This window comes from Falco peregrinus, chromosome 7 (assembly GCF_023634155.1).
Source record: "Falco peregrinus isolate bFalPer1 chromosome 7, bFalPer1.pri, whole genome shotgun sequence".
In the NCBI taxonomy this organism is placed as follows: Eukaryota; Metazoa; Chordata; class Aves; order Falconiformes; family Falconidae; genus Falco; species Falco peregrinus.
Window position 1 is genome coordinate 85,240,601 of NC_073727.1, and position 11,303 is coordinate 85,251,903.

Sequence of the window (11,303 nt, forward strand, 5' to 3'; positions counted from 1 at the left end):
GTAAATTGAAATCATCCTTCCCCACATACATCATCATTTGCTCATTGCCTTGGTTTGCAGTCTCTTGTGGCCTCCTGCACTTAGTCTGGAAGCACGCAGTGTAGGTTGAACAGGTAGTTGCCTGGAATAAAGAAAACAGTTTAAATAGCCAAAGATTAAAATGGGAGTAATGGAGGAGCCATTCCTTCAAGTGCAGCTGTTCCAGAGAGTCTCAGACAACACCACCAAGTCAGCACTTCAGCCCCTGGGATAGGCAGTGACGGCCCTACCACTCACGTGCTGGTTTTGCTCTGCTTTTCCTCTGTCCCCTGGCTCTGCTTTTCATCTCTTGCCAGGAGGAGAGGCGGTAAAGGAAAGACTAGCAGCAGGCAGAGAGTGTGCAGGCTGCACGCCTGAGGGGTGCCGGAGGAAAGGATCTGGGTTACTATGCTGAGGAATGCTTAGTGTCCATATACAGTGAACCAGCTCCAAACTGATGGAGCCCAGAAGAGGCAGTGGCTGGGCTGGCATGAGCCTCCCACGTTCCACCAGCCCCAGAGATTCATGAGTCTGATGTGTTTTGATCACAAATTCCCTTGTAGATCCGAGAATCCCCTTATCATCAAAGCTTGGTCAGACCTGGTGCTTCTTGAAAACAAGGTCAGACAAATCAACGTTTTTCTGATGGAACATGTAAAAGATTTCCCTGCGTAGGTCTACGCTTGGTAATACCCCAGTATGCAAGTTGGCGGTGAAATATATCTGAACAAAACAGACGTTTCCTTCTTTGAAGTTGACAGCAGGCACTGCAGTGGGTATGTTTTTACACACAGCCTCTCAGTACGCTGGCATGCCTAGCTCTAAGCAGCCATGCGTACACTGTGTTCAGGCGCTACCTCAGAGAGTTCTTTGCAAGACACGCAATCACATTAGTACGATCCAGAGCTAGAAAGAGTAAGGCCTGCTCAGAGAATGTATATTACCAGCTCGAGCCCATACTGTGCTATGCCATTGCTGCTATGGGGCCCAAAACCAATGGGCTTCTGGATTGCTCCGAGTGCAGGTGGAGCAGAAGCACAACCTCCTGCATTTGTCCATGTAGAAATCTCTCACCGTGCGCTCTTGAACATGTTTTGCCAAGAGAAGCCAACGTCTTTTCTCTTTATGCTGCGGTTCCTTCTGTCTGTCCTGTGATTTGTCCCTTCCCTTTTGTCCCTGAACTTTTTCAGATTCAAACCCACGGCTCCAGGCACAGTACTTGGAGTAATCACTGATTATCAATGCACAGCTTGGTGTCTCCTGTACAGCAGAACCGACTTTCTTTGCCTGTGGAATTTTCTTTTCTTGTTTTCCCTTTATTTACATCATTCACGTTCCTCTTGGATTTTTTCTCTCCAGCCACTACCTTTAACTGTCCCATATTCACAAGCAACCTTCATTCCTAAACACTTTCTCTGCATTCGATACATGTTTATTTCCGAAATTCCTTCACATCTGTCATTTGTAGTCTTACTGGGTTAGTCACGCTGCAGCACCTTTCCTTGGTCACCACAAGGCAACGGGGAACTGTAACGCAGGACACTCCCTCTCTTCTGAAGGAAGTGTCCTGGGTCAGGACACAGCTGTGTTTTGGTCGTGTGGTGCTGAACCTCCATGCTCAGGTGCTTCCCCAGGGTGGTGATGTCTTACTGGGACTGGGACACGGTGGTACCTGGATGGCATTTTGTGTGGTTCAGCAGCATTTCCCATGCCTCCTACACACCTCATTCCAGTTCCTAGGTCCTGAAGATCTAATACTAAGTTAAAGAAATAAAAAATAAGACCCTTTCTTTCTTGATAAAAGTCTGGGTAAAAATGTATGTGGAGTGACAGATCTGAAAGGTTAAAAGCGTACATCAGAGGAACATCAGCGTGACTTACAGGAAAGCTACTCTGTAAAGTTACAGGAGTAATAGCTGCAGTACGTGTGAAATCCCATCTTGTTCTCCCCGCTGCATATGGCACATGCCCCTTTCCCCCTCCCCACTCCTGGTGGATGTGTGTAGGGAAACCCAAGGAAGGTGTAGCCTGGACTCCAGGGAAGGTGTGAAAGCAACCTTGGTGAACATTGCTGCTCAGGGAAGAGAGCCTGAGCCCGTTGTCATTTGTGTCAGTCTTTTGAGAGGGTAGTCCTGCCCTCCAGGGAGGCCACAAAACCCGCCACCTATGCCAGACTTCGAGCAGGAGTATTTGCAAAGACCCCCTAGGCACTCTTCCCTTCAGGCGCTCCCAGGGCTGGGAGGGCTGGTGGGGTGCCTGGTGATTGCACCCCAGACGCCAAGGCACACGACAACACGGTCTGAATCTGATCAAAACACAGTAAAAAAGAAAACTCCTCCTGCTCTTTTGCTTATCCTGCCCAGCTTCCCCACCTGAGGCCGGTCCTTCCTTCTGAATACTGGGGGGCTTGGAGGTAGGTTGGTTGTTTTGCAGCGTATCTCCTTTTCTCCTGGGTGGAAGAAAGGTTTCCCTCAGGGGGGCACATGGGCCAAACATGCACACAGTGACCAAGACCTCTGCCAGGATTTATTTCTGCTCAGGTGGCTGAGGAGCCCCAAGCCACATCACGAGGCTGTTAAGAGGGCAGGAAAAGGGAGGGAGGGAATCTGGGGCTTTGAAGAGCCGTCTTCCTCCCTTCAGTGGCTGGACCCAAAGCTTCTCAGGGAGATGTCCTTCCTTACCTCTCAGGGGGCTTGTGCTCTCTCCCTGTCCCTCTCCCCCCTTCCCCCCAGCCCCTCCCCTGGGCCGCATGGCCCTTGGGAAGGGAAAGGCAGGAAAGAGCCCGGCAAAGGCAGGTGCAGGCAGAACAGCTGCAGGAGCAGCTGAGTCAGACATCAGAGTATTGTGCACAGTTTTCACTGGCCATATTCAGTCTTTCACTGCCGTTTGCTCCAAACCCTACCCCCCCTCCAGCTCATGGCTCTTCATCTCAGCTTCATTCCTTCTGGCCCCTGGCTCCTGCTGCCTTGTCTCTCCTCTCCTGGCTGGGCCAGCCTCCCCTGTTCCCATCCTCTCTCCCCTTGCCTGTTTTGGACACGAACTCTCCAACACTCAGAAAGCCACACAGACCCTGGAACACTGGGGTCCCTTTTCAGGGGCTGCTGTAATAACAACCACAGAATCACATTGTGCTTATATCTTTACTAGCTTATACAGGAATATACAGTGGTGTTTTACAAGGCTGTAAAAATGCATCTTAAAGGAAACAAGCAGAGGAAAACAGGAGAAGTGGGGCCAGATCAGCTGATGTAAATAAAGGCTGCATTGAATTAAATAGTGCTGTGACTACTTACAGCAGCTGCAGGACCTGACCTGTGGCCCCTTCCTCAAGCGGGGAGCTGCTGCAGCCTCCAGCCTCTGTTATGGCAGAAACCGAACCGAGCTCCCCTTGCCCACCCAATGGAGAGGGATGCTGGCAGGGAGGAGGAGGAGGAGGTGGCACCCTCCCTCCAGTCCATTCAGGAGTGAGACACAGCTGTGTTGCAGCTGCAGAGGGTGATGCTGGTGCCTGGGCTGCTGTGTTGTGCCCAGTGGCGATGGAGGGGCACATCTTCTTCTGCCCATCTCCTGTGCCTAGCCATGGACCACCTGCAGACCCTCTGGAGCCCAGGGAAAAGTCCCTGTGGCTGGACCTGAGCAGGATTCACAGCATTCACCAAGCAGTGCCATTTAAAAGGCTCCAAAAAATACTTGTGAGGTAAGGTCAAATCCAGAACTGGGCTTGGACTCCTAGATGGTGGAAAGAAAACAAGAAGAATAGAGGGGAAATCCTTTGGGAAAGGTCAAACATTGTATTTTGACATTTTCTGGTTTGAGAACAAGCTGAATTCAGTTTTGTTTTACCTGAAACACGTGTTGAACTTCCCATTCAGCCACTGAAATGATAAACCTGTGCCCCTGTAGGACTTTCTGGATTATATACCCACTCCCCAGCATGTACAGTAGAGCACATTTTGTATTTCCTGGGTCTGTTTTTTTGCAAAAATAAAAATTCCAGTAGCAATCTTTTTGGAGAGGTGGTCTCCCATTGAGGCATCAGAATGACATGTTTGCCTCTTGCAAATTGCTGTATTGAATACTTACAGAATCCAGTTATATGAATAAAACAAGATTCATTCCATAGAACTAAACTAAGAAAATATGTAAAGCTGGTTTTGTGTTGTTTTTCCAGGACTTTTCAGAAGTAAGGGAAATTTTCTCTGTAGGAGTGTGGTACTGAGGATAATCAGAAGAGCCCATGGGTAGGAAGTGTCAGCTTTACCCTCAACCAGACTGCCTCAGTTGTCTCTTGAGGCATTTGCAGATTTCAGGGTGTTCAAAATATTGCATTTTAACTGCCATTATAAATTACAAAAAATAACTGCATCCAATTTGAAGTTTGAAAAGAGGTTAGATGTCAAACAATAGGATCAGGTGGTGTTTCTTTCCACGCTGAAATAAAATGCTCGGAGAAATTCAATGATACATGTTAAAAATCTGCTTGTCAAATCTCCTCTGGAAAGTGTAGATTTCAATAGTTCTCAATTTAATTATTTTTTAAAAAGGGGTAAAAAATCCCCCAACAAACCCTTCCAGCCAGCTGTAAAGAATATGTGTAAGGCTATCTCAGCCCAGCAGTCCACTTTGTGAGATGGCTGTGAAAGGGCGATGAAAAGGTCACGTATGGAACAGCTCTTTCAGCTTGCATCTCCGGTGGCTGCTGTGGCGTCCACCTTGGCAGGGGTACAGAGGGTTTGGTTCCTCACGATGGTTCCCCAGCAGCCATTTGCACCTGCGCAGCAGGGCTGGAAAGCCCTGCCAGATCATCATGGCAGGTTTCTGCACAGATGCAAGCAACTGCTCCGGGGACAAAACAATACCGAATCAGGCCTAGAAATGTCGAGGTTTGGATTTCCAAGGGTCTTTAATTCTGGTTTCCAAGTCTGTAAACACGCAGTGATTAACCGTCTGGAAGCACTCACTGTTTCCCCCATGGCCTGAGTCTTAACAGCAGTCTTGGGGAGGAGGAGGATGGGTTAAATCCCAGCTCACCTTTTGTTGAGATCCACGAGAAATTGCTTGCCAGCGTGCATTTGAAGCAAATGTTGTGCTTTGGCTCCTCTGGTGAGCTCTGCTCTCAGCACTTGCAGGACTGCGTGCATCTGCGCTTGTGCAAGACTGCTTTCAAATGCCGTGAAGCACACCTTGCAAATGAACTGAATAGATACATCAGGGAGAAGGAAAAATATGCTAAGAAGTGATTGCTAAATAAGAAATCTGCAAGGCCCGTTTGGCATCGCAGACACTTCTCCCTGCAATTTGGCAGGGCTGCATACACATTGCACAGGTGCAAATGACTTCTCCAGGGACAAAGCACTGTGAAACTCGGCCTCTTTTCCAGCACAAGACAAGTGGGGAAATAAAACCCCTGGACCAAACCCTGCCCTCATTAACACCCCTGAATCCTACTGATTGAAGGCAAAACTCTCTCCAGAACGAATGAGACAAATCTTTACCATCTTATTTTCCTGATTCAACTAGCAGGTACTGAAGTCCAGTCTCCTCCGTGCTGATGGAGACACGTTAACTTCCCTGGAGTCATGAAGGAGACATTTGCTCCACCATGTTGCTTCTGTTCTGTGCTTCCTAGATGCTATTTAACAGCTCCGAACAGGACTCGTGGTTTACATATTCCCTTCATCTCCCCCTTAGCTAGCATGCATACTGCTCACTATGCAGTGATGGACAGTGCGGTCCTGCTGCATCCCAGCCCCCACCCTGCAGGTCGAGATGGAGTTGATTTTCCAATATCAGGGGTGTCACTGACATCCAGCAGCTCTGGAGCTTCCTCAGCTCTTGTATTTATGGTGCAGCAAATCCCAAAGCACAGCTCAATCAGGGGCATTATGGCTGGTCAGGGCATTCTTGCTGGTCTGAGCTTACAACGGAGAATACATTGCAAATAAATACCTCTATTCACTTTTCTTTTGCATGGACTACTAAAAAAGCCCATGAGGAAGCACATACCATATCATGCCAATAGGCATTTTTATTAGTTATCAGCTAAAAATTAAAAGGAAAATGTGCTAAGAGTGGCCAAATGTAAAGAACAGCACTTTTTACAAAGCCTCACCACTGCCAGTATTGTGTTTTTAGCTGGGAAAATACTGTTAAAGCAATTTGGATCAACTAATGTTTATCTAAATGTTCAAAGTGTGCAGAGGTCTTTGATAGCAGAGCAATCCCTCTGTGGCCTGGCTTTCTGACACACACCCTGCTGGCCTCTACTTTATATGCTGCAACCACTGGGACAGTATATTCTGATACAGAAGTCGTCAATAAATACATACTTTAATTAAAATAATGTCCCCTGCCCAAAAGCTGCTGATAAACATCCCGGTCTTCCCTTTCTCTGTCCTTAATGTTTTATGCTGTTTTGGGGCTTCACTGTATGTTTACTGAGATGCAAACTTGGCAGTTTTCTTCATTTTGTAGAGTAAATGTGTACAGTTGTTAGAATTTAGTGCAACTTTTTTATTACAGAAATACGGTTTTCTTACATAACTGCAAAAGAAAATTGTAGAAGGACAAGACAAAGAAGACGTTACATGCTTCATGCAACTTCCACTTTCATCTCAGCTATGTTTGCTTTTGGACTTCCCATTCTTTCAACACTCTTCTTCAAATTATTCACATGTCCCCCTCTAATGTCACTCTGCTGTGATGACCAGTTGGACAATATATAACGTGATGCATGCACACAGCACCAATGGGTTCAAACGGGACGATAATATGAGTATTATTCTACCAGCTTGATGAACTCATTTACAGCTATGGTATAGGTGGTAAAATTATCCAGCTGTAAATTCTTCTGCTCTTCTAGAGTCCTTCAGCTGATGTCATTTTTCACCAGGAATAGTATGTTATTTCTTTCTAGAGAGCTGGGCAGTGCAGGGAAGGTAGGTAGATATAATTATTAAACGCAGTGTGTGGAAGAGGGGAAAGGATGCTGAAGTCAAATATACACAAAAATTAATAGCTTTCCTGATCTGAACTCATGTTTCTCATGCTCTTTGGATTACAGTAGGGTTACCCTTCTGGTGTCTGCACCCCAGGGATTCACATCTGTGTAAATGTGGTAATAGAAAAAGGCCCTCGTGATGAATTCATGAATTGTTCTCATTGACACTAGTTGATACTTTTACTTGGACAAGTCTCCTTTGCAGGTGCACTGACCACACACTAATTGAAAGGATTATTTTCATAACTTTCTGTGCAGTCTGCAAGGCTTTCTGTGAAAAGCATAATTGTTTCAACCAGCTGCTTGGAGTTGTTTTTATTAATTTCCTTAAATCCAACAATGCTGGATCGGCATATTTGAGACTCTCCTCCAAACTGCATATGAACATAAATAAAATCAGTGCATGTGGCTCTTGTGCAGGAGGGAACTTTGTTTGCAAGTACAGCATTTCTGTGAGGAGGAAAATCACTTTTTAAATGCCCTTTTTCTCCCAGCTCCTTGCTATTTTTATCCTCATCCCCACAACAAATCTTTAATGTGCAGTATGTCTGCATGGCACCTGTTGGGATTAGCTGGGACCCGAGCAGACACATTACAAGTCCATGCATTTGCACTGCCTGAGACATCTAATCCCGAGTTTACGCTCTATGAAGCCCCAGCCGTAAAGGGTTCTTCAAGTGGTGTTATTCCCCTTTCTTGGGTGAAAGCCAGGTCTTCTACCGTGAGACTGGCCATAATATCTGAAAAAGCCTTATGGACTCAGCCCTCACTTTATATAGCAAGCCAGGGGTATTAAAAAAGAGTCCATGGCACAATTACATGGATGCCACCTTGGTGCCTCCCTCCTCCCTTGCTTGGGGAAAATGCTTGAAGTGTGGAAACTGCCCTGGGCAAGCAGAGCAAAACCAGCCCGGGAGCGTTACACAGAGACAGAGAGCAAGGATGAGGAGGTCTGTGGGGTCCAACCATCCCTTGGCCTCTCTCCTCCTCACCTCAGCTCAGCCCTCCCTGACACCTCAGGGACCAGGTGGCTTGGCCTTCATGCCAAAACCCCAAGGTCTCCCTGCAGCAGCAGAGCACAATTAGCACAGGGACGGGGAATCCAGTCCTCCCTCCTCTCCCAGGCCTTGGACGGAGAAGCCGAGGTCTCTGCTGCAGGCTGCGTTACTGCACACAGGCTGCCTGTCCCAGCCCCTCTCCCACCTCCATTCCCACCACCTTCCAGACAGGATACCATGGCCAAGCCTTTTCCTTGTCTCACCCCTTCCTTCCTTCTGGCCTCGCATGCACCCAGCCATCGAGTGGGGCTCTGAACCCCCTCTGAGGGTCCTGCTTTCCCTTGGTGATCGGAAAAGCACCATGAGCCTCTTCACTTATTTTTTTGTCTCTACCTTATATGTGCCGTATGCCATGAGGCTACGGAAATGCAGCACATGTCATGAGACCTTCAGGGGTTGTGCATCACCTCAGAGAAGGACCTAAAAACTATTAGGAAGGCGACATCACTGGACAAAAATGCAGAAAATGAGCAAAATTGTGTTTTGGTGCTGGAATATGATGCAGGAAAGTCTGAGCAGATAGAACCCAAGACTTCAAGCTTTCCTAATGCAAAACATCCACATAACTGTCAGCCTCATTGTACTTCCACAAGCTCACTAGTAACCCTTTAGGTCCTACAGGGAAGATGGCTTGGTTGAGTAAACTCTGTGACTTCCCTCTGACTGATGCTGTCTGGGTCCTGCGAGTCAGAAGAAAAAAACTGCAAATGTTTCAAAATCAGGCAACAAGTCCTGCAAAACCAAGAGGCTGTCCCAGAAATTACTGACTATTAATATGCATGTGAAAAGTAAGGTTTCCTAATTTTCTTAATTTAGACTCACAGTGGTGCGATAGATTTTTTACTTCTTCTTCTTTTGTTTTGGAAAAGATATGCTGGTTCTTAAAGAAAAATACAACAAATATTTCGGGTATTTCCAGGGAAATAGCAGGCATTGGCAATACAGCCGGTTTTGCACAATTGCCATTTCTGGACATATTTTGACATGTTCAAGCTTGTTTCCACTCTAAATCAGAACAAAACTCCAATTGATTAAATTCCATGGTATTTCATTCCAAGAAGAAAACCACCTCTTTTCAGACAGTCAAATTATTGTTCTGATAGCATTCACGTGTAATTAAATCAAGCATGTATTAGTGTGGCACAGAATCTAAACTGACATAAAACAGTTACTGGTCAAAGGAGAGAGAGACTCTCACCCAGGGAGGTTTCATTCCATCCTCAAGCAGGTGTCAGAATAGCCCCTCTAATGTCACGCTATCTCTCGTTTGAGTAGGGAACGAGGTTCTGGAGAAGCTTAAGCCAACCTATGTCTGGGCTGCCATGGTCCCACCCTCCTCCCTGGCCCTCAGAGATGTTATTCCTTCCCCTGACTTGCACAGAAAACTCTCCCCACCCTGGGCTGCAGCTGTGTCTCCATCAATCCCGGGCACTGATGGGATGTGGCAAACAGTCACTTGGGGATTTGGGGCCATCGTATTAGTAGGGTTACATTTGATTCTTCTGCAGTGCTGGTCTGATGCAAAAAGCTCTCGTGTGGACCCACAGCCTAGGATTTGTGTACACCAGTCAGGCTGTACGACCACTGCCTCTGATGCCAACCTCAGGGCAGAGACGGGGCTGGCCAGAGGTCCCAGCCTCTTTCCTTTCATCCCGGTGCTCTTTGCCTGAATCTGCATTTCTTCAGGCCACAAACAGCAAAGCCTCTGCAGAAACCTTTGCCACATTCCCACCTTCTGTTGCTCACTTGCCAGTGCTAGCAGCGAATTGCTCTCTGAGGAGCCCAGGTTGCAGCCTGTCCCAGAGCAGGCAAAGGTTTTCTTTGGCAAGGAACAACAAAGCTTGCTGCACGGGGCCCTGCACCACGCGCTGTGGCCAAGGGCTGCATTGTCCTACAGCGCAGCTGAGGAGCGTCTCTTTTGTCTAAACAGATTTAGATTTATAAATCAAATACTGCTTTATTCATGTTTACTCTCACTGTAGCTTCATCATTACTGAAAATCATACTCAACTCCAAAGTTTGCTCATAAATTTCCATGGAAAGCTACGTACTGCACGGTAAAAAACAGTGTTTGTTTTCCTAATGTATAACGCAAATAGAAGTACGATCTAATTAGAGCATGCCAATCACCTCCAAGGTAGAAAGTGCTCTGTAACACCGCTTTCTGGTTAACACCGTTACAGGTCTGATTTAAGAAATGCCAGGGGACGATGCTGCTCTTTCTTCTGCAGACCCATCCTGGTGTCACCCAAGCAAGTCCTCTAAGTGCATTCTCCAAAGGATCCTCACTTAAAGGGCCTGTTGCATCTTACCAGAGCCTCTGCTAAAGCAAGGATGGTCCTCCTTGGGGCTGGGAGTCCAACTGGAGCATGCAGGACCTGGCCCTGGCAAGGGGTCTCTGCACACACATCTGTGACTGCTCCTGTGCAAAGCTGCTCATGTGCACGGGGGCCTTCCCACGGCTATTATGTTTTGTGTGACGGTGCCTTACCTGAAGATTAGCATTTAAATGAATTTTTGCACATAAAACCATTTATAACATATAAAGCATGCTTTACTTGCCCACTAAGAACTCGCTAATAGTTAATGTTTCACATGCCACATTACTGTTACTATTTTTCCTAAACAAAAAGAATTTTGCTCTCTTGCCCTGCCTGGCATTACTAATAAATAAGAACGGTTAATGAGTGCTTTCCTGATAAGAGACAGCCCTTGTTAAACAGCCACTAACAACACTCCTTTCTGGACTGCAGCTGCATCTGCTACAGCGTGGGCTTCTTTTTATCTGTGATCCAAGCTCTGCAGCCCTTAGTGAGGTGGGACACGCTCTGCCGTCGGGTGGCACTTGGCCGGGCTAAGCAGCAATTTGCCCGTGTGTTTGTTGAAGGCTGATCCTCAGCAGGTACTATTTATTCGAGACTGGACATGGCAGGTGGTTTCAGCCCAGAAACACATTTTTGCACAGATTCCAATTAAGTGTTTATAAGCTATTAGTTACATAAAACTCAAATCCAGTGATGTTGGCAGATTTTCTGTACTTTCTCTGTGCGCTAACAACTCAGCTTAACTTTTGTTTGTTGTTGGGAGACTTTCAAGTGTGTGTTGAATATTAACATTTTAATTTGCAAGGAAATTAGTAGTTGAAAAACTATAATCCCTTACGATCATGCACACACACACACACATGTGCACACACTCAGTCTATTAAAATTACTTATGTTATTAAG